Source organism: Felis catus, chromosome X (assembly GCF_018350175.1).
Source record: "Felis catus isolate Fca126 chromosome X, F.catus_Fca126_mat1.0, whole genome shotgun sequence".
NCBI classification, from domain to species: Eukaryota; Metazoa; Chordata; class Mammalia; order Carnivora; family Felidae; genus Felis; species Felis catus.
In genome coordinates, this window is record NC_058386.1 from 63,807,887 (window position 1) to 63,833,548 (window position 25,662).

Sequence of the window (25,662 nt, forward strand, 5' to 3'; positions counted from 1 at the left end):
ACAAACAAAACCCAAAACAAACAGATGGAAGGAAATAATAAATAATAAAACATAAATAAATGATACAGAAATTAAAAAAACAAACAAGTAATAAAACAGATAAATAAAACCAGGACCTGGTTCTTTGAAAATGTCAACAAAAAGATAAATCTTTAGCCAGACACAAAAGAAAACAGAGTGATGATTCAAAGAAACAAAATCAGAAATTAAAGGAGAAACAATAATCAATACCATAGAAATACAAAGAGCCATATAAGAAAGTTATTAAAAATTATAAACCAACCAATTGGCCTACATAGAAAAAAATTATAAATTCCTAGAAATATATGTTTCCAAAACTGAAACATGAAGAAATAGAAAATTTGAACAAATTACCACCAATGAAATTGAATAAGTAATAAAAAAAACTCCCAACAAACTGAAGTTCATGACCAGATGGCTTTACAATTGACTTCTACCAAAGATTTAAAAATACCTACACCTATTCTCAAATTGTTCCAAAAAATAGAAAAAGAAAGAAAAATTTCACATTCGTTCTTTGAGGCCAGCATTAGCCTAATACCAAAACTGGATAAAGGCACCACAAAAGAAGAGAATTACAGGCCAATATCTCTGATGAACATAGATGCAAAAATCCTCAACAAAATACTAGAAATATAAATCCAACAATATATTTAAAAAATATTCACCACAATCAAATGGGATTTATTTCTCAGATATAAGGTGATTCAATACTCACAAATAAATCAATGTAATATACCACATCAATAAAGAACGTATAAGAACCATGTGATCATGTCAGTAGGTGCAGAAAAAAACATTTGACAAAGTACAATATCCATTCATGATGAAACTGTTAAAAAAGGTTTAAAAAACAGTTCTACATAATCAAGGCCATATATGAAAAACCCACAGCAAACGTCACACTCAAAGAGGAAAAACTGAGACCCTTTCCCCTAAGGTCAGGAACAAGCGAGGATGTCCACTTTCAACAATTTATTTCAACATAGTACCATAAGTTCTAGCCACAACAATCAGAGAGCAAAAAGAAATGAAAGGCTTCCAAACTGGTAAGGAAGAATGTAAAATTTTCACTATTTGCAAAAGATATGATACTTACTTATAAAAAAAGCTATGAAGACTTCAAAAAAACTAGCATAACTGTAAATGTATTCAGTAAAGTTGCAGGACACAATAAAAATGTACAGAATTCTGTAGCATTTCCATACAGCAATAATGAAGCAGCAAAAAGAGAAATTAAAGGAAAAATCCCATTTACAATGGCACCAAAAGTGATAAAATACCTAGCATTAAACTTAACCATGGAAGTGAAAGACCAGTACTCTGATAACTCTAAAACATTGGTGAAAAAAACTGAAGACTTCACTAATAAATGGAAAGACATTTCATGCTCAAGGATAAGAATAAATAATAATGTTAAAATGTCTATATTATTCAAAGCAATCTACAGCTTTAATGCAATCCTTATCAAAATACCAACAGCATTTTTCACATAACTAGAACAAGCAATCCAAAAATTTGTACAGAAACACAAAAGACCCCAAATAGCCAAAGCAACCTAGAAAAAGAAAAGCAAAGCTGGAGGTATCACATTACCAGACTTCAAATTATATTATAAAGCTTTAGTAACAAAAAGAGTATGGTACTGACATAAAAATACACACATAGATCAATGGAACAGAATAGAAATCCAGAAATAAACACACAATTTTATGGTCAATTAAGCTTTGATAAAAATAGCAAGATATGCAAAAGGAAATACTGTCTTGAACTCTCTTCTCTAGTGTTGGGAAAACTAGACAGCAACACGCAAAAGAGTGAAACTGGACCAATTTCTTACACCATACACAAAAATAAATAAATAATGGATTAAAGATTTAAGTGTTAGACCTGAAATCATAAAAATCCTATAAAAGAAAATAAGCAGTAACTTCTTTGACACCAACTGTAATAATTTTTTCTTGTTATGACCTCTGAGGCAAGGGAAACAAGAGTAAAAATAAACTATTGGGGAACCATCAAATTAAAAGTTTCTGCATAGCAAAAGAAACAACAACAACAAAAAAAATAAAACCCAATGAAATGGGGGAAGATATTTGCAAATGACATATCTGATAAAGAGTTAGTGTCTAAATATATAAAGAACTTATATAACTCAACACCAAAGAAACAAATAATCCAATATAAAAGTGGGCAGAAGACACTAACAGACATTTCCTCAAAGAAGATATACACATAACCAACTGACACATGAAAAGATGCTCGACATCACTCATCATCAGGGAAATTCAAAACAAAACCACAATAAGATATCACCTCACACCTGTCTGGATGGCTAAAATTAAAAACTCAAGCTACAACGTGTTGATAAGAATGTGAGAAAAAGGAACCTTCATTCACTGTTGGTGGGAATGAAAACTGATGCAGCCACTCTGGAAAATAGTATGGAGGTTCCTCAAAAAGTTAATAATAGAACTATTCTATGATCCAAGAATTTCACTACCAGGATTTTATACAAATAACACGAAACCACTAATTCGAAATGATGTATGCAACCTTATGTTCATTGCAACTTTATTTATAATAGTAATACTAAAAAAAGAAAGCAGGAGTAGCCATACTTAGAAAAAACTAGACTTTAAAATCAAGACTATAACAGATAAAAAAAGGAATTATGTCGCAATTTAAGTCTATCCACCAGGAAGTTCTAACAATTGTAAACATTTAGGACCCCAAATTGAAAGAACCCAAATATATAAATCAATTAATCACAAACATAAAGAAACTGATTGATAATAATAGTAGGGGACTGTAACACCCCACTTACAACAATGGACAGATCATTTAAGCAGAAAATCAACAAAGCAACAATGGCTTTGAATGACACACTGGACCAGGTGGACTTAACAGATATATTCAGAACATTTCATCCTAAAGCAGTAGAATATACATTCTTCTTGAGTACACATGGAACATCCTCCAGAATAGATCACATACTGCTCACAAATCAGCCCTCAACAAGTACAAAAAGTTTGAGATCATACCATGTATATTTTCAGACCACCACACTATGAAACTTGAAATCAAACAGAAAAAGAAAATTGGAAAGGTCACGAATACTTGGAGGTTAAAGAACAACCTACTAAAGAATGAATGGGTTAAACAAGAATTTAAAGAGGAAATTAAAAAGTACATGGAAGCCAATGAAAATGAAAACACGACATTCCAAAACCTCTGGGATGCAGCAAAAGCAGTCATAAGAGGGAAGTATATAGCAATCAAGACCTTCCTAAAGAAGGAAGAAATGTCTCAAATACACAACCTAAACTTACCACTGATGGGGCTAGAAAAAGAATAGCAAATACAGTCTAAAACCAGCAGTATGTAAATAATAAAGATGAGAGTAGAAATCAATGATATATATAAAAAAAAGAATAGAACAGATCAACGGAAGAAAGATATGTTTTTTTTTAAATTAACAAAACTGATACCCCCCCAGCCAGATTTATCAAAAAGAAAAAAGCAAGGACCTAAACAAATCACAAATGAAAATGAGAGATCACAACTGACACCACAGAAATACAAACAATAAAAGAATATTATGAGCAATTATATGCCAACAAATTGGGCAATCTGGAAAAAATGGACAAATTCCTGGACATATAAACTACCAAAATTGAAACAGAAAGAAGTAGAAGATTTGAACAGACCCATAACCAGTAAAGAAATTGAATCAGTAATCAAAAATCTCCCAACAAACAAGAGTCCAGGGCCAGATGGGGTTCTGGGGAATTCTGCCAAACATTTAAAGAAGAATTAACACTTTTGAAGCTGTTCCAAAAAGATAGAAATGGAAAGAAAAATTACAAACTCCTTCTCTGAGGCCAGCACTACCTTAATTTCAAAGTCAGACTCCACTAAAAAGGAGAATTACAGACCAATATCCGTGATGAACATGGATGCAAAAATTCTCAATAAGATACTTGCAAACCAAATCCAACAATACATCAAAAGAATTATTCACTGATATGCTATCATGTGCAATTTATTCATGGGCTGCAAGGGTAGTTTAATATGTGCAAGTCAACATGCTGACTCATATTTTAAAAAGGATAAAAAACACATGATCCTCTCAATTGATTCAGAAAAACTATTTGACAAAGTAAAACATTCATTCATGATAAAATCCCTCAAGAAAGCAGGGATAGAAGAAACATACCTCAAGATCATAAAGCTCATATACAAAAGACCCAGAGCTAATACATCCTCAATGGGGAAAAGCTGAGAGCTTTCCCTCTAAGGTCAGGAACATGACAGTGATGTCCACTTTCACCACTGCTGTTGAATATAGTGTTGGAAATCCTAGCCTCAACAATCAGACAACAACAACAACAACAACAACAAATAAATAAAAATAAAAGGCATCCAAACTGGCAAGGAAGAAGTCAAACTTTCACTCTTCACAGATGACATTATACTCTACGTGGAAAACCCAAAAGACTCCACCAAAAAGCTGCTAGAATGGATACGTGAATTCAGCAAAGTTGCAGAGTATGAAATCAATGTACATAAATAATTTACATTTCTATATACCCATAATGAAGCAGCAGAAAGAGATATCAAAGAATTGATCCTATTTACAATTGCACCAAAATCATACAATACATAGGAATAAACCTAACCAAAGAGGTAAAATCAGTATGATGAAAACTCCAGAAAGTTTATGAAAAAATTGAAGAAGTCACAAATAAATGGAAAAAAATTCCATGCTCATTGATTAGAAAAACAAATATTGTTAAAATGTTGATAATACTCAAAGCAATCTACACATTCAATGCAATCTCTATCAAAATAAGAGCAGCATTCTTCACAGAGGTAGAACAAACAATCCAAAAATTGATATGGAACCAGAAAAGACCACAAATAGCCAAAGTAATGTTGTAAAAGAAAAGCAAAAATGGAGGCATCACAATTCTGGACTTCAAGATGTATTACAATGCTGTAATGATAAATCAGTATGGTACTGGCACAAAAACAAACACACAGATCAATGGAACAGAATCAAGAACCCAGAAATGGACCCACAAATGCATGGCCATCTAATCTTTGACAGAGCAGGAAAGACTCCCCAATAGAAAAAAGAAAGTCTCTTCAACAAATGGAGTTGTGGAAAATGGACAGTGGCATGAAGTAGAATGAACCTGGAACATTTTCTTACACCATACACAAAAATAAACTCAAAGTGGATGAAAGATTTAAATGTGGGGCAGGAAACCATCAAAATCCTAGAGGAGAAAACAGGCAGCAGCCTCTTTGACATGGGTCCTGGCAACACTTACTAGACATGTCTCCAGAGGCAAGGAAAAGAAAAGCAAAATGAACTATTGGGATCTCATCAAGATAAAAAGCTCTTTCACAGTGAAGCAATCAAAAAACCTAACAGGCAACCAGGACACCTGAGTGGGTCAGTCGGTTAAGCGTCGTCTGACTTCAATTCAGGTCATGATCTCACAGTTGTGAGTCCAAGCCCCACATCAAGCTCTTGTGTTGACAGCTCAGAGCCTGGAGCCTTCTTTGGATTCTGTATCTCCCTCTCTGCCCCTCCGCCACTTGTGCTCTGTCTCTGTCTCTCTCTCTCAGAAGTAAATGAACATTAAAAAAAATAGCCAAACTCTGGAAAGAGCCTAAACAGCCATCTACTGACAAATGGATAAAGAAGAAGTGGTGTGTGTATGTGTGTGTGTGTGTGTGTGTGTGTGTGTGTGTGTGTGTATAGTGGAATATTATGTATAACGGAATATTATATATATAATTATATAATGGAATATGACTCGGTGATCAAAAAGAATGAAATCTTGCCATTTGCAACAAGAATGATGGATCTAGAATGTATTATGCTAAGCGAAATAAGTCAGTCATAGATAAATGCCATATGATTTCACTCACATGTGGAATTTAAGAAACAAAAGGGTAAGGGAAGGAAAAATAAGATAAAAACAGAGAGTGAGACAAATCATAATAGACTTTTAAATACAGAGAACAAACTGAGGGTTGCTGGAGTGGTGTTTGGTGTGGGGATGGACTAAATGGGGGATGGGCATTAAGGAGGGCACTTGTGGGGATGAGCACTGGGTGTTATATGTAAGTGATGAATCACTAAATTCTACTCCTGAAACCATTATCACACTATATATTAAGTAACTTGGATAAAATAAAATTAAAAATATATCTTTATTTATCTATCTAATTATGTCTGTATATATGCATATATATATGCAAAACTATGTAACCAGCCCAAGTTCCTATTGATAGATGAATGGATAAATAAAATGTAATATTTATATGTACACACACAATGGAATATTATTCAGCCATAATATGAATGAAATCTTACCATTTGCAACAGCATCGATTGATCTAGAGAGTATAATGCTAAGCAAAATAAGCCAGTCAGAGAAAGAGAAATATCATATGGTTGCACTCATATGTGGATGTTAAGAAACAAAACAGCAAAGAAAAAAAAAGATATACCAAAAACCAGACTCTTAACTATAGAGAACAAACAGATGGTTACCAGAAGGGAGGTGGGTAGGGGAATTAATATGCTGGAATTAATGAAATAAAATAAAATTGCTTCTAAATACAAGAAAAGAAAAGAAAAGAAGAGAAAAAGAAATTGGATGATTGGATAAAAACTTAATGTCTGTTTTAGATTGGATGGTGAGGACGTGAAGAGATGACATTTAAGATGATTCAAGGATAATGAACAATACAGGACTATCACAGAAAAAAGAAAGGAATGCATTCAGACTGATAAATGGATTAAAAAGAATTAAAAGTTTAGGGGCGCCTGGGTGGCTCAGTCGGTTGGGCGTCTGACTTTGGCTTAGGTCATGATCTTGCGGTCCGTGAGTTTGAGCCCCGCATCGGGCTCTGGGCTGACAGCTCAGAGCCTGGAGCCTGTTTTGGATTCTGTGTCTTCCTCTCTCTCTGACCCTCCCCTGCTCATGCTCTGTCTTTTTCTGTCTCAAAAATAAATAAATGTTAAAAAAAATTAAAAAAAAGAGAATTAAAAGTTTAAATGTATTAAAAGTTCAACATTAGTGATACTAGAGAGAGAAGTTTTGGTAAATGAGCAAAAGATAAAAAAAAAAAGATAAACAAAGAGGGAAAGAAGCCTAAGAAAAAAGAGAGCACAAATTGGAAATACAATAGATTAGGATTGAGGAAATGAAAAACAGTGAAGCCACTTTGGCAAGCAGTTTTTTATAAAGTTAAACATACACTATTGTCATGACCCAGCAATTCCACTCCTAGATGTACCCAACAGAAATGTAAGCATATGCTCACACAAAGAGTTGTACATAGATGTTCATAGTGTTATGCCCAGAATTCGTGATCCCCAAAGACCACCAGGGAGCCGAGTCTGATGCAAAAGCAAAGAGCCTTTATTCGAGCTAGTTCAAGCTCAGTCCCCTACCTGCACTGACGCAGCAGTGAGATACTGGGAGCGAGTTTCATAAGCACAAAGGCTTTAAAGGGATCTAGGGGCAGTTGGTGGGGTAATGGTCATGGCCTTAGCTGATTGGCTGAGGAAGGGTCGTGGCCTTAGCCGATTGGCTGGGGAAGGGTCAGAGTCCCGTCACGCAGGTTGCCAGGCGTGGTTTGATTGGAAAGTTTGAACGGGTGAGCAGGAAGTTACTCAAGGGGAGGAGGCGTGGTCTGAGGTTTGAGCAGGAACTTCTGTGGCCATGTTGGGGACATAGTCACTCAAGATGGAGGATACAGAACAAGATGGAGGACACAGAACACTATGGAGGACATGGAACAAAATGGAGTTGGCCCTAGGTCTGCTCTTTCAATAGCAGCCTCATTCAAAGTAGCTAGAAAGTGGAAACAATCCAGTTTGAAAAACCAGTGAATGAATGAACAAATGATAGTTCAGACAATAGAGTACTATTCAGCAACAAAAGGAACAAACTATTTATGCAACTGGGTAAACTGTAAAAGTATACTCCTTAATGAAAGAAGCTAAATTCAAAGGCTACATATCATATTATTTCATTTTTGACATTCTAGAAAAGGAACACTTATAGAACAGAAAAAAGGAGTTGTCAGGGACTGGCATAAGAAGTAGTTTTGACTTCAAAGGAGTAGCACACAAGAATTTAGGGAGTAATTATGCATTTATCCATACCACATAGAGTGTTTTTTGCTAAATATACCCTGGAGTTTCTAGACTCTTATTTTTTAGAAAAATTAGATAACCTCAGAAGAAAAACCTTTGTTGCCAGTTGGCATATTTCAAATTAATTGATTAATCCATTTTCCCTGAGCAAAAAAGCAAGTCTGAATATATTGAAAATGTGACAGATAAGTTAATGGAGGCGAGAAGATAAAATGGTGGATTAAAGTATCTCCAGGGAAAAATGCACTCTGGGAAGCCTATGGAAAATATCAACTATCCTAATCCATCACATTTCTCAGGCCAAACAACAGAAACCATGAATTTAGGCCACTAAGGAGCTATGTTTGCTCAATATTAAATAGTAAGAGATGTTGCCTAGGAGTTTCTAAAGAATTGATCATTGAACAGTTTGAGAGTAGCCCAGGACATGACTAGAATTTAACTGTGCTGACATAAAAGCAAATATGAGAGAAAGATCGTGAAAATACACAGCTCAAAAAAACACAGTGACCTCTAAGTAAGTTAAGCTATTTGCATTGATCATGACCATGTGGGCCTTACTACCTTCATTTATAAAATTAGGATAAAACCTTACCTGCTAAGGATAGGAGGCTAGATTAGATAATCTCAAGATTATCTTCTTGCTTCAAGTTTCTTAAATCCTTTGCTTTGTGGAGAGAAAATTGTCTTCTGAGTATCAAACACTGAACTGATTATATAGGAAAAATAAAAACCAATGAACATGATAAAAGACTTACAGAAAAAAAAACATGTTTCAAAACTTCTCTTTAGAAACTACAGATAGAGGTTAATTTTGCCAAAGAAGATTTACAGAAAAAAAAACTCATTTTCTTTGAAAAAAAATGTTGATGAATGGTGTTTGATGTTTTGAAAACCAAGGGAAGATCAATTTTATCTTTATCCTATTGTTATTGACAATGGAATCTCAGGGCAACAGAATGATCTGTGCTATCATTGCAGACAATAACATTTAGTGCATATTGGATTAGGGCAGGAGACACAATTATCTAGCCAACAGTAACCTGATAGATGGTTAGGAATACCAAAGCAGAAGAAATACAATTTATAAAAATATGAAGCTATTTTGAAAAATGTAAGAAATACCATCAAATTTTTAAATTATTATTTTATTTTAATTTCTGTATATTGTGTGTATATGTATCTGTGAGTATATACATATACACATATTATGTACATATACATTCATTTTCATTTCAGGTGTACAATATAGTGATTGAACAATTCCATACATCACCCAGTGCTCATCACGAGTGCACTCCTTAATCCCCATCACCTATTTCACGCATCCCCTGCACCCACCTTACCTCTGGTAACCATCAGTTTGTTCTCAATAGTTAAGAGTCTGTTTCTTGGTTTGTCTCTCTCTCTTTTTCCCTTGCTCATTTTTTTTGTTTCTTAAATTCCACAGATGAGTGAAATCATATGTTATATGTCTTTGATTTATTTCACTTCACATTGTACTCTCTAGGTCCATCAGCATCATTGGAAATGGCAAGATTTCATTCTTTTTCTTATGGCTGAATATCATTCCGTTGTATATTTTATCAGACTTGCTTGGGGTGGTTGACAAAGATTTCATTTGTTAAATTTCAAAACTAAAATCTAGACCTATACAATATTCTTCATTCAAAGGAAATATCTGGATAGTGAGGAATTATACATTATTTATGCAGAATTGTGCTTATCTGGGAATGAAGGTCAGGCTTTTGACAACCTCACCCACTAAGAAGGCAGCCACAAAACTGGAGTTAAGAGGGAAAACTTTGAAATATCCAAAGATAGAGATATTGCCAATTCTTCAAAATTTGCTCAAAAACTATTGACTTAGGGTTATGTGAAAAACATTGTTTCTAGCTAAATAAGTTTCCTCATTATCTGGTTTCTCCTAGCAACTCTGATCTTGGCCCTTATTTGATTGTGGATAAACCCAATGAAAAAAGACATCTGACAATAAGGAAAAAGAGATGTCATCAAGTTGAGAACTATAATCAGGGAGTCATTTAACCTCGAGACCCAGTTAGGCAAACCACAAAGTTATCTAGGGGATCACAATATGATGGCATGGCACAACTTACATAGCGATTAAGGACTCTGAATCAAACAGAAGAAAAAAGGGGTTAGATTAATTTTACTATAATTCATTTACCTGTTTATTAAAGCTGTAAGGCAAATGTGATACATCTTAACATCCTACATAAACTGGTCAAATGTTCTAATATTTTGATACTTAAAGGGAAAAATGTAATCATTCATGACACCAGTAGATCAATAAAGCTTTCCTCTTCATTGGAAGTCCTCTATTTGCAAGACTTATTTAGGGAATAATTTAATTCAACAATGTGTTACCACACACATTATAGTTATATAGTATATATAGTATAACACAGTATTGTTATACACATCATATACAAAAAAAAAACCATGAGCTAGAGGCTGAGGAGGGAGGTATTCCAGATTAAAAAGTCAGACTCTGGTCTCTAGTAGGGGATACAGACATGGAAACATGTAACTAGTTCAACAAAGATGGTGAGAAATGTTGACAGAAATTTAATGTGCTGGGCAGTAGGGAGATGAAGAGGTAAGTTTTGCATTCTCTCTAGAGAAGATATGGGAAGGCCTCCTGGACTAGCTAAGATTTGAGCAAGATCTAAAAGACTGAGCAGATGCAATGTATAGCAATTTTAAAGAAGTACATGGTAAATTTAAACAAAGGCAAACATTCTGGTGTAGTTTGGATAAAACAGAGACATGGTCAGATAAGACAGGAAAGGTAATTGAAGATGGCCTTGATTTCCAAGATGAGATTTAATTTTGTTTTACAGGCAATTGAGAGCCATTAAAAGTTTTTGAGCAAGAGAATAATGGAAGGGAAGCTTTTCTTGAGAAAAAATGATCTGGGATGGGAATCTGTCATATTCAGAAGAAAAAGGAAAACATATAGGCTTAAATTAGGACAGTAATAGTGGTAGAAGAGTGGACCTGTATACAGTATCATTTTTTTAATGTCCAGGAACAACAAACCATGAATTCTATCTTCTAAAAATAATTTATCTGGATTTAAAAAACCTGAATCCTGTAATTTATAGGTTGCAAGTCCTCTTAGAAATTATAGCCCAACCACATTCATGGGATAAACTTGAGATCTAAATGGGGAAAGGGAGTTACCCGAGTCACATGGCTAGTTAGTGGCTTTTGAATTGTCAAAGGTAAGGTAACAGGTGATCATTATGAAAATAACCCAAGAATGGCTCTGTATGGCCAAACCCAGATGTACAAAATGCCAAACATTGTAGTGCATCAAAAATGAAAAATACACGTAGTCATCTTAGTTTTGTGTCTAAATTAGACAGCATTTTAAATGTTTAAGGATCAATGGAGAGCCTGTGGCTCATGTTTGAATCTTGAAAAACATCTCAGGCAACTTGGTCAACTGAGATTTATATCTAACAGCATACTTTATTGCAGAAATATTTGGCAAAGAATGTGGTGACTTTTCTTGGTGTCATTTGTTATCTTACCTATTATAACATTAGACAACTCATTCAAAATTTTAAGTTTTTGTGGCCTACTGTAAATGAGGACCCGCGACACTTCTCTGCAGCAACTGAGTCTTTTTTCTGGGGTTATAGGTGCATCACATCCAAATTCATATATACATATAAGAATATTTTTTAGCCATAAAAAGAAGGCTTATTATCTCATTGAAAATACATAACAGGTTATCCAACCTAATGGCTACTTCTTTTTTGTATGATGTTGCAGCTCTTTTATACACATAGTTTAAATGTCCAAAAGATATTTTTATCAGTGAGAAAAAAAAAAGAAAATCCTGCCATTTGTGACACCATGGACAGACCTTGAGGGCATTATATTAAGTGAAATAAGTCAGGCAGAGAAAGAAAAATACCATGTGATCTCACTTATGTGTGGAATCTCAAACAAAGCAACAACAAAAGAGAAGAGATTGGTGGTTGACAAAGGCAGAGGTTGGAAGGTGGGCAAAATAGCTGAAGGGGATGAAAAAGCATGGTAACTACACTTAATAATGCTATATTGTATATTTCAAAGTTGCTGAGAGTAAATCTTAAAAGTTCTCATGAGAAGAAAAATTTTGTAACTATGTGTGGTAATGGATGTTAACTAGACTTATTCTGATGATTATTTCACAATATATACATATGTGGAATTATTATGTTGTACACCTAAAACTAATATGTCAATTATATCTCAAAACAATATTAAAAAATATCTAACTCCTAGTGCTTCTGCTTTATGCCCAAAGATCCTTTTCATAAGAGACAAAACTACCAGATAATTAAAAATTAGGAATCCAGACTGCATGAGTCACTTGGGTCTCATATTTTTTCGTCTATGAAATAAGACCTAATATCTTTTTTCCCCATGCCTTGCTTCCTTCTATTTTTAAAATTTTCACTCAAATCAAAGTTCACTTTCTGAATTAAGTTATCCTGTCTGAAATTTAAATTCACTCCTCCCTCAATATTACATATTTCCTCTTTCTACTCTATTTGTTTCACTGTAAGACTTATCACTACCTTACATGTTATATCTTACTTGTGTCATTACTTTCCATTTCATCCACTAGAATATAAGCTTTACTAAAGAAAGCAGTTTTGTACATTTTGTTTCATGAGATGAACCTAGAAAACTCTCTTACATTGTAGGTAATAAATATTTGTTGAGTGGAAGAATGAATAAGTTTCTTTCTATTTCAAATACCAGTGAACTTATAAAATTATACAGTCTTCTCTTAAGTAACATTTCTGGAAATGATTACATTTTTGGAACTAGGTATATATGTCTTTGAACATTATGACATTTTATAGTCAATGTGTGCACTATATTTATACTCATTTATACATACTATTTGTATTTTGAAAGTTGGGAATGTTTCTAGTATCAATTTTTCCAACATATTGATAATAAAATATAACCTTTATCCAATACCAATTGTTTGGTCAGAAATGCAACCATTGAAAATGGCAGAGTAATATGGATATCCTGGGATTGCCTTGTTTGAACATAGCAAGATAAATATCAAACTATTTTGAACAACTAAGAAATCAGTCTGAGGATTAACAGAACAATTTGCATAATTTGAGGGAGAAAACACAGCAGTTACATGGTGCAGAGGGGTGAATTGGGGGAGAGAAGAGCTGGGTGCTGCAAAGGGGAAGGAGCCCTTTTCATGGAGAGGAGAAAGAGAGAGCAGTGTATCAGGTTTGCACAAGAAAGCACTCCCCCTGAAAGCAGCTAGAGATAAAGAGTGAAAACAGGCAAAAGAGCAGAGGGAACTGCACAAGAAAACTGTTCCCCAAAACCATCGGTGGGGGGAAAAGGAGAGGGTTTCAATACTGCCAGGTTTTTAGAAACATCTGAGCACATAGTCTGAAGTTTTAGAGGTCAGTACCAGGTGGTGTTTTGGCAAAGAAGCTGGGTGGAGGGCCAGGAGTGGGCAGTGCAGTCTGAGGATTCACTGCGTCACAAAGGGAGAAGCACTTCCCCCCCTTGGAGTGCATTTGGTAGAAGTGATAAAGCCTCTCTGCAGGCCAAAGACCAGGCAAGCACCATTAAGCTGCCATATTCACCCATATAGGAACAAAGATGCCTGATGAAGACAGCAAACCCTGGCGCTGGCTGTGTGTTGCAATTTACCATAAACTCTGAGCTGCTGCCACTTTGTGGTCATGTGACCATTTCCTGGGAGAGTATTTCATCAGCCACAGTGCAGAAAGACCTTCCCCCAGAGGATCACTGACAGTCTGAACCACAGGGGTCTCTTAAGTGTGATGTTTTGAAACACAGTCATGCCTGAGATAAAACTCTGGAGGGAAGCACTGCCTGGTAAGTGGACAGCTTGGACACAGGGGGAAGGTGGGAAGCTGACAGAAGCTGGAGACACAGGAAGGGTTATTGATCACACATCGGTGAGGGCACAAACTTCCTGCTCTGGAGAGTAATGAGGTGGGCAAAGCCATTTCGAACAGTAGCCCAACATGGATCAACCCCAATGAGCTAAACAGCACCACCAAGTGGAGAACAAAAGTTGTTACACCAAGCCCCCTCCAAACCTCCATCCTTCAGGCACATTTCTACTAGGGCAAGTTGGCTTGAGAATCAGTCTCAAAAGACCAACACAAATTCATTCCATGAGCTTAGTCTACTGACCACAGACTGCTGCCAGATTTCAGCTCTAGGGGAAAATGGACCTAGTTTCATTTTTTTTTCTTTGTTTATTCTCTTTAGTTGTTGTGGTTGCTTCTGTTTTTGTTTTTTATTGTAGTTGATATTTTTCTTTTCTTTTGTTTCTTGGATACAGAAAGAGGAAAATTGCTAATTTTTTAAGTTTAATTTTATTATATACATTTTCTCTTCTTTCCTCTTTTCCATCAAGCTTCTCTTAACAAGCAGACCAAAACACATTTAGGATCTAGCTTCCTTTATTTTGTATTTTTAATTTGTATTCTATTCTATTATTAATATTATTATTTATTCTTCCTCCAAAATGACAAGACAGAGGAATTCACCTCAAAAAAAAAAAAAAAAAGAACGAAAAGAAATGACAGCCAGGGATTTTATCAATGGAGATATAAGTAAGATGTCAAACTAGAATTTAGAACAATGATTTTAAGGATACTAGCTGGGCTTGAAAAAAGCATAGAAGACACTAGTGAATCCACTTCTGCAGAGTTCAAAGACTTAGGGATCTCAGTGACTTATTAAAACATAATAACATTTGTATCATAGGAGCCCCAGAAGATGAAGAGAGAGAAAAAGGGGCAGAAGGTTTATTTGAGCAAATTATAGCTGAAAACTTCCCTAATCTGGACCAGGACACAGACATAAAAATCCAAGAAGCACAGAGAACTCTCATTAAACTCAACAAAAGTTGCTGATCGTCAAGACTTATCACAGTCAAATTCACAAAATAGACAAGAAAAGAATCATGAAAGCAGCAAGGGAAAAACAGTCTTTACACTACAAGGGAAGATAGATTAGATTCATAGCATACTTGTCCACAGAAACTTGGCAGACCATAAAGGAGTGGCAAGATATATTCAAAATGATGAATGGTAAAAAATATGCAGCCAGGGATATTCTATCCAGCAAGGCTGACATTAAGAATAGAAGAAGATATATAGAGTTTCCCAAACAAAAACTAAAGGAGTTTGTGACCAATAAACAAGTCCTACAACAAATTGTAAGGGTCCTCTTTGAGTGGAGGGAAAAAAAAGGACCAAAAGCAACAAAGACCAGAAAAGACAAGAGAGCATTACCAGAAACACCAACTCTACAGATAACACAGTGGTACTAAATTCATAACTTTCAATAATCACTCTGAATTTAAAAGGACTAAATGCTCCAAGCAAAAGATGTAGGGTATCAGAATGGAAAAAAATACCCATCTATAAGCTGCCTACAAGAGACTCATTTTAGACCGAAAGATAGCTGCAGATTGAAAGGGAGGGGATGGACAACCATCTATCATGCTAATGGACATCAAAAGAAAACCTAGTAGCATTACTTATATCAAACAAACTAGCAAATAAAGACTAAAGCCAGCAGGCAAGGGAAATAATAAAGATTAGAAGAGAAATAAATGATATAGAAACAAACAAACAAACAAACAAAACCCATAGTAGAACAGATCAATGAAACTAAGAAATGGTTCTTTGAAGGAATTAACAAAATTGATAAATTCCTAGCCAGACTTATGAAAAAGAGAAAGGACCCAAATAAATAAAATCAGAAATTAAAGAGGAGAGGTCACAATTACACCACAGAAATACAAACAATTATAAAAGAGTACTATGAAAAATTATATGCCAACAAACTGGGCAATCTAGAAGAAAGGGACAAATTCCTAGAATCTCACAAACTACCAAAAGCGAAACAGGAAGAATGAGAACACTTGAACAGACACATAACCAGCAGAGAATTTAAATCAGTAATCAAAAAACTTCCAACAAGCAAGAGTCCCAGGCAAGATGACTTCCCTTGGGGAATTCTACTAGACATTTAAAGAAAAGTTATCACCTATTCTTTTCAAACTGTTCCAAAAAGTAGAAATTGAAGGAAAACTTCCAATCTCATTCTATGAGGCCAGCATTACCTGATTCCAAAACCAGATAAAAATCCCACTAAAAAGAATTACAGACCAATTTCCTTGATGAATATGGATGCAAAAATTCTCAATAAGATACTAGCAAATCAAATTCAACAGTATTTTAAAAGAATTATTCACCACAATCAAGTGAGATTTATTCCTGTGCTGCCGGGCTGGTCAACATTTGGAAATCAATCAACGTGATACACCATATTAATAAAAGAAAGGATAAGAAATATATGATTCTCTCAATAGAGGCAGATAAAGAATTTGGGACAAAATACAGCATCTATTCTTGATAAAAACCCTGAATGAAATATGGATAAATGGAACATAGCTCAACATCATAAAGGCCATATATGAAAGACTCGCAGCTAATATCATGCCCAATGGGGAAAAACTGAGAGCCTTTCCCCTACAGTCAGGAAGAAACCAAGGATGTCCACCCTCTTCCTATTCATAATAGTATTGGAAGTCTTAGCCTCAGCACTCAGAGAAGAAAAAGATATAAAAGGCATCCAAATTGCCAGGAAGAAGTCAAACTTTCATTATTTGCAGATGACATGATTCTGTATGTAGAAAACCCTAAAGACTTAACCAAAAATAATTGCTAGAAATGATACACGATGTAAGAAAATTGGCAGGATACAAAATCAACATAAAGAAATCCATTGCATTTCTATACACTAGTAATGAAGCAACAGAAAGAGAAATCAAGGAATCAATCCCACTTGCAATTGCACCAAAAACCACAAAATACCTAGGAATAAACTTAACCAAAGAGGTAAAAGATCTGTGCTATGAAAACTATACAGCATTGGTGAAAGAAATTGAAGATGACTCACAAAAAAGGAAAGACATTCCATGTGCATTGATCAGAAGAAGAAATACTGTCAGGGCGCCTGAGTGGTTCAGGCTAAGTGTCTGACTTTGGCTCAGGTCATGATCTCACAGTTCATGGGTTTGAGCCCTGCTCCGGGCTCTGTGCCGACAGCTCAGAGCCTGGAACCTGCTTTGGATTCTGTATCTCCCTCTTTCTCTGCCTCCCCTGCTCACATTCTCTCTCTCTCTCTGTCTCAAAAAATAAACATTAAAAAACTAAAAAAAGAACAAATAGTGTCAAAATGTCTATCCTACCAAAGCAATATACACATTTAATGCAATCCCTATCAACATACCAACAGCATTTTTCCACAGAGATAGAAAAGGCAATCTTAAATTTTCTTTTAAAATTGTTATTTAAATTCTAGTTAGTTAACATATAGTGCAATATTGGTCTCAAGAATAGAATTTAGTGATTTATTACTTATATAACACCCAGTGCTCATCACAACAAGTGCCTTCCTTAATACACATCACGCATTTACCCCATTCCCCTGCCCACCTCCTTCTATCAATCCTCAGTTTGTTATCTTTTTTTATCTATAGTTAAGAGTCTTTTATGCTTTGCTTCCCACTCTCTTTCCTTCCCATATGTTCATCTCTTTTGTCTCTTAAATTCTGCATATAAGTGAAATTACATTCTATTTGTCTTTCTCTGACTGATTGATTTAGCTTAGCATAATACACTCTAGCTCCATCCATGATGTTGCAAATGGCAAGATTTCATTCTTTTTGATGGCTGAGTAACATTCCATCGCATATATATATACCTATCTTCTTTATCCATTCATCAGTCGATGGACATTGCGGCTCTTTTCATAGTTGTTGATAATGTTGCTATAAACATCGGGGTGCATGTATCCCTTCAAATCTATATTTTGGCATCCTTGTGCAAATACCTAGTTGTGCAATACTGGGTTATAGGGTAGTTTTATTTTTAAGTTTTTAAGAATCTCCATACTGTTTTCCAGAGTGGCTGCACCAGTCTGAATTCCCACCAGAAGTGCAAAAAAGGTTCCCTTTTCTTTGCATCCTTGCCAAAATCTGTTTTTCCTGTGTTGTTAATTTTAGCCAATCTGACGGGTGTGAGGTAGTATCTTCTCGTGGTTTTGATTTGTATTTTCCTGATGATGAGTGAAGTTGAGCATCTTTTCAAGGGCCTATTTGGCATCTGGATGTCTTCTTTGGAAAAGTGTCTACTCATGTATTCTCTCCATTTCTTCACTGGGTTACTTGTTATTAATTCATTCATTCATTCATTCATTCATTTAAGTTTATTCATTTATATATCTTTGAGAGAGAGAGAGAGAGAGAGAGAGGGAAGAGCAAAGTGAGAGGGAGAGAGAGAATCCCAGGCATACTCAGCACTGTCAGTGCAGAGCCTGATGTGGGGATTAAGCTCGTGAACTGTGAGACCATGACCTGAGCCAAAATCAAGAGTCTGCTGTTTAACCGACTGACCCACCCAGGTGCCCCTGGGTTACTTGTTTTTTAGATGTTGAGTTTGATAAGTTCTTTATAGATTTTGGATACTAACCTTTCATCAGATATGTTGTTTGCAAATACTTTTCCCCATTACATAGGCTGTATTTTACTTTTGTGAGTGTTTGCTTTGCTGTGCAGAAGTTTTTTTATCTTGATGAAGTTCCAATGGATATTTGTTTTTGTCTCCCTTGTCCTCGGCAACATGTCCAGTAAGAAGTTAACCTGGCTGAGGTCAAAGTGTTTGTTGCCTGTTTTCTCCTCTAGGATTTTGATAGTTTCCTGTCTCACTTTTAGGTCTTTTTTTCATTTTGAATAATTTGTTTTTGTGTATGGTTGAAGAAAGTGGTCCAGTTTCGTTCTTCTTCATATAATAGTCCAGTTTTCTGAACACCATTTGGTGAAGAGATTGTCTTTTTTCCCATCAGATATTCTTTCATGTTTTGGCGAAGATTAGTTGACCATAGAATTGGGGGTCCATTTCTGTGTTTTCTATTCTGTTCCATTGATCTATGTGTCTGTTTTGTGCCAGTACCATGCTGTCTTGATGACTACACCTTTTTAGTATAGCTTGACATCTGGAATTGTTATGTCTTCAGTTTTGTTTTTCTTTTTCAGGATTTCTTTGGCTATTCAAGATCTTTCGTGATTCCATACAAATTTTAGGATTGTTTGTTCAAACCCTGTGAAAAATTCTGTTGTTATTTTGATAGGGATTGCATTAAATGTGTAGATTGCTTTAGCTGGTATAGACATTTTAACAATGTTTGTTCCTCTAATCCATGAGCATGGAATACTTATCCATTCCTTTGTCTCCTCTTCAATTTATTCAATTTCATCAATGTTCTATCGTTTTCAAAGTATATGTTTGCGTTTTCTATATACAGTATCATGTCATCTGCAAATAGTCAAAGTGAATTCTTCCTTGCCAATTTGGATGCCTTTTATTTCTTTTTGTTGCCTAATTGCTATAGCTGGGATTTCTAATGCTATGCTAAATAACAGTGGTGAGAGTTGTCATCCCTGTCACACCTGTCAGAATGGCTAAAATCAACAACAGAAGATACAAATGTTGGTGAGGATGTGGAAAAATGAGAAATCTTTTGCAATGTTGGTAGGAATGCAAACTGGTGCAGGCACTGTGGAAAACTGTATGGTATTTCTTAAAATTAAAAATAGAAACATCCTAAGATCCAGCAATTGCACTAGTAGGTATTTGCCCCCAAATACAAAAATACTATGGGAAAGGAATACATGCACCTTCATGTTTATAGCAGCATTATCTACAATATCCAAATTATGGAAACAGCCCAAATGTCCATCAAATGATAAATGGACAAGGAAGATGTGGTATGTATATATACTGTAATATTACTCAGTCATTAAAAAGAATGAAACATTGCCATTTGCAATGATGTGAATGGAGCTAGAGACTGTAATGTTAAGCAAAATAAGTCAGTCAGAGAAATAAAAAGAGCATATGATTTTGCTTATATGTGGAATTTAATAAAGAAAACAGATGAGCATAGGGAAAAAATGAGAGAGAGGGGAAAACCAAGAAACAGACTGTTAACTATAGAGAACAAACTGATGGCTACCAGAGAGGAGGTGCGGGGGGGGGGGATGGGTTAAACACATGATTCAGATTAAGGAGTGCACTTGTTATGAGCACTGAGTGTTTAATGGAAGTGCTGAATCACTAAATTGTACACATTAAACTATATTACACTGTATGATAACTAACTGGAATTTAAATAAAATCTTTAAAGAAAATATATGTCTCTGTAAATGTATATGTAGAATTACATGGAAATAACTGTATGTGAAACTCATTGAAATTATATCATGTATAAACTATGGTTCGAATAACATCTTTCATTAAGATGTAAGTTTTTCTAAAGTATATGTAGAATCATATGGGAATAGCCATACGCTTAAGTCATTGAAAATACACTGTGTATAATATGTCCTACAAGTAACATGTTTCATTAAGATGCAAAAACAAGAGCTAGAAAATATCAAGTCAAGAAGCTAATAGAAGAAAAGAATTAATAATGATTAGAGAAAAATATAGAGACTAAAACAACAAAAATGATCAAAAAAACTGAGCTGATTCTTTTAAAAGACTAAAAAATTAATAAACCTTTAGCGAGACTCATCAAGAATAATAGATAAAAGACTCAAATAAGTAAAATCAAAGATGGTGGAAGAGAAATAACAACTAAAACCACAGAAATACAAACGATTAAAAGAGAATACTATGAGAACTTACATGCCAAAAATTGGACAACCTCAAATAAATGGATACATTTCTAGAAACATATAATCTTCCAAAACTAAATAAGGAGGAAATACAAAATTTTAACAGACCAGTTACTGATAATGAAATTGAATCAATAATCAAAAATTCCCCACAAACAAAAGTCCACAACCAGATATAGTCACAGATTAATTCTACCAAACATTTAAAGGATTAATACTTATTGTACTCAAGCTATTCCAAAAAACCAGAAAAGGAAAGAAAGTTTCCATACATTCTATGAGAACAAGATTACCTTAATATAAAAACCAGACAAACACCACACACACACACACACACACACACACACACACACACACACAATTACCAGCTAATATCCCTTTTGAACATAGATGCAAAACTTCTCAACAAAATATTAGAAAACCACATTCAACAATATATTAAAATAATTGTTCGCCAAGATCAAGTGGGGTTTTCTGAAGACGCAAGATATTCCAATATCCATGAATCATCAATGTGATGACACATTAACAAAATGAAGGATAAAAATCATGTGATCATTTCAACAAATGCAGAAAAAAGATTTGTCAAAATTCAACTTCCATTTATGATAAAACTCTCAACAAAGTGGGTTTAGAGGGTACATATGTCATCATAATACAAGCCATATATGACAAATCTACAGTTAACATCATACTTAATAATGAAAAACTGAGAGCTTTCCTCTAAGATCAGGAATAAGAAAATGATGTCTACTCTCACCACTTTTTAAAGTTTATTTATTTATTTTGAGATAGAGAGAGGGCAAGCGGTGTAGGGACAGAGAGAGAGGGCAGAGAGAATCCCATGCAGGCTCTACACCATTGGCACAGAGCCTGATGCAAGGCTCAAACTCACAAACCATGAGATCATGACCTGAGCCAAAATCAAGAATCGGATGCTTATCTGACTGAGCCACCCGGGCACCCCATATTCTCACCACTTTTATTCAACATAGTACTGGAAAATCCACCCACTACAATAAGACAAGAAAGATAAATAGAGGAATTCAAAATAGTAAGAAAGAAGTAACATTGTCACTATTTTCATATAACATAATACTATACAGAAAAAAACTAAAGATTTTAACAAAAACCTATTTAAAGTAATAAATAAATTCAGTAAATTGCAGAATACAAAATTAATACACAGAAATTGGTTACATATTTATATACAAATATGGAGGAAGCAGAAAGAGAAATTAAGAAAACAATGCAATTTATAATTTCACCAAAAAGTATAAATACCTACGAATAAAAATAACCAAGGAGGTGAAAGACCCATATTCTGAAAGTTATAACTCTACATTGAAAGAAATTGAAGTCAACACAAACAAATGGAAAGAAATATTAGAAGATTTAATATTGTTAACATGACCATACTACCCAAAATAATCTACAGATTCAAAGCAATCACTATCAAAATAACACATTTTTCACAGAACTAGAACAAATAATAGTAAAATTTGTATGGAACCACAAAAGACCTGGAATAGCCAAAGCAATCTTGAAAAAGAAGAAAAAAGCTAAAGGTATCACAAGATACCAGATTTAAAGATATACTACAAAGCTATGATAATCAAAACAGTATGGTACTGACACAAAAATAGATCCATGGATAAATAGAACAAATACACAATCCAGAAAACAAATCCATATTTATATGGTCAATTAATCTATGACATAGGAGGCAAGAAAATACCATGGGAAAAAGACAGTCTTTTCAACAGATGGTGTTGAGAAAACTGGAGAAACATACAAAAGAATGAAACTGAACCACTTTCTTACACCATACACATAAACTTAAATTGGATTAAAGACATAATTGTGAGACTTGAAACCATAAAACTCCTAAAAGAAAACATAGGCAACAATCTCTTTGACATTGGCTCTAGCTACATTATTCTCAATATGTCTCCTCAGGCAAGGGGGAAAAAAACAAAACTAAACTATTAGGACTGCACCAAAATAAAAATCTTTTGACAACAAAGGACACCATCAACAAAACAAAAGGAGTCTACCAAATGGGAGAGGATATTTAGAAACGATAAGTGTTAATATCCAAAATACAGAAAAAAAACATATACAACTCAGCACACACACACACAAATCCCAAGTAATCCAACTTAAAAATGGATAGAGGACCTGAGTAGAAGTTTTTTTAAAAAAGTATAGATGGTTTACAGGTACATGAATGGATGCTCATGATCACTACTCATTAAGGAAACAAAAATTAAAAGCACAATGAAATATCACATTAAACCTGTCAGAATTCTAGTGTCCAAAAGAAAAGAAATAACAAGTGTTGGTGAGGATATGGAGGAAGGGGAACCCTCATGCAATGCTGGTTGGAATATAAATTGGTGCAACCACTTTGGAAAACAGTATGGTGGTTACTTAAAAAATTAAAGACAGAAATACTTTATGATCCAGTTATTTTACTATTGGGCATATACCCAAAGAAAATGAAAACATTAATTTGAAAATATATATGCATCCTGATATTTATTGCAGCATTATTTGCAATTCTAGATATATAAGCAACCTAAGTATCCATCAAGAGATGAATGAAGAATGAAGAAGATACAGTGTTTAGATAGATAGATAGATAGATATAGATACATACATACATAACGGAGGATTAGCCATGAAAAAGAATGAGATCTTGCCATTTGCAATTTGCAACAACTTGGATGGACCTAGAGGGTATTATACGAAGTGAAATAAGACAGACAGAGAAAGACAAATGCCATATGTTTTCACTTATATGTAGAGTCTAAAAAACAAAACAAAAAAAGTAGAAACAGACCCATAAATGCAAAGTACAAACTGGTGGTTTCATGGGGGAGGGTGTGTGGGAATATGGGCAAAATGAGAGGTACAGCCTTCCAGTTATGGAATGAATAAGTCACAGGGATAAAAGGTACAGTATAGAGAATATAGTTAATAGTAATGTAATAGCATTGTATGGTGACAGATGAAGCTACACTTATGGTGAGCATAGAATAACATATACACTAGTCCAATCACTATATTGTACAGCAGAAACTATTGTAACATTTGGGGTCAACTAACTTCAATGACAAAATTACATAAAAAAACCCCAGAAACAAAAAACAAACAAGACAACTTTGGGCAGATCATGTCTGTGATACTTTCCAACAACGACAGTTCTATTTCCTTTTCTTCTTTCAGTCTCTTGTTTAGTTTTGAGGCAAAGTCAGATTTCTTGTTCCCATGATCTCTTGCTTCCCCTAGCCAAAAATTCGACAGAGATCATCTTGCTCAACTCGTGACATTTTATGCCTTTGTAAAACAGAAAGGGCATTCCTCTGTTAATAACACTGACAGTGAACTGGGTTAAAATAGGAAACTGAATAAGAAAACTGCTGTTTAGAGTCATGTCAACAGGAGTCTCCCCTAATTTGAGCCATAAACACTATTTCAAAGACCTTTGCCTGAGGGAATGTGTGCAAATGTCAAGTCACACATCACCTCAGAAAGATGGAGAACAAAGTCACTCTCAAACACACTAAAGCAAAAAAATGCAAATTTAACTTTTATCAAAAGCAACCTGAAATCTGATCAGCTGAATTAAAGATGGTGCATCTATGCTATTTTCAGTTGTCAAGTTGAATCATGGGAGCCCTTATACAAAAATAAGAAATGCTTATGATTTTTCTCATGGTAAGACCAAGTTAATAGTTTTAAAAAGCTAGACTATCCAAACAAAACAGAAAATGTACCACATCAACTTTAAATCATAGCTAGAAATAGTAGGACTGGATATACGATTTAGTTTTCAAATAAGAGAACACAGTCTAGTCAGCATTAATCATAGTACAAATGATAGGGATATGCAGGGTAGAGAAATGATATCCTACCTTCAATCAGTTTAGAGTCCAGTCAGAACACACGCACATGCACTTGCACATGCATGAAAATCTGCTAACAAGCAATGGTAACAAGAGGTAAGTGCTAAATGAGTACAATGAGGTACAATTTAAGGCAAAAGTCATGTTCCCATCTGTTGGGAATTTGATTACATTTTTTTTCTTCCCAACTAGCACTGTATGCTTCCTTATAGGTATTAGTTACAGACATGCTCAATTCTTCTAATTAAGACATTAAAAAAATAGATGTAATACTTACCTGATGGTAGTTTCCAAATGGAGACTCTCCCACTGTGGTCTGTGTAAAAGAATGGCACCAGGGAAAAATTCTGTTTATATGTCAATTCCTGTCAAATATTTAGCTGTAAGCCATGGGTAAACTGCTCAAGCTACATGGGTCTGTAATGAATTTGGTCACAGCATATTTCACAGTAAATATCTGAGTCACTGCTATTAATAACTTTTTGAGTAATCTGGAAAAAATGACACTTCTATTTTTGCTTCATAATTTATCAACTTCTTGTTTTCCCTTTGAAGACTTGAGGAATGCATTTCTCATTGGTTTGAACACCACCTAAGGTTTTGAACCTGTTAAGGTTTGCCTGCCTCAAGTCTTCTGTGAAAGGAGGTGATTTATATATAAATAAATGTATACATGAATTACAATAGACTAAAATTGATGTTCAAGGTTGGGGGGGGTGCCTGGGTGGCTCAGCTGGTTAAGCATC

The 25,662-nt window shown here is 34.6% G+C and overlaps 1 protein-coding gene across 5 annotated transcripts in view; it reads right to left on the reverse strand.

Moving 5' to 3' along the window:
- Positions 1-25,343, reverse strand: part of CYSLTR1 (cysteinyl leukotriene receptor 1) — a 179,688-nt gene extending 154,345 nt beyond the window's left edge. For 2 of the 5 annotated variants that reach the window (XM_045050843.1, XM_045050841.1), the window contains exons 1-2: positions 25,194-25,343; positions 8,805-8,918 (exon numbers count right to left, since the gene is read on the reverse strand). The gene's annotated coding sequence lies outside the window, so the exon portion shown is untranslated. The remainder of the gene's footprint in view (positions 1-8,804; positions 8,919-25,193) is intronic. The other 3 variants (XM_045050842.1, XM_045050844.1, XM_045050840.1) reach the window with 3 other exon arrangements.
- Positions 25,344-25,662: the final 319 nt, after the last annotated feature.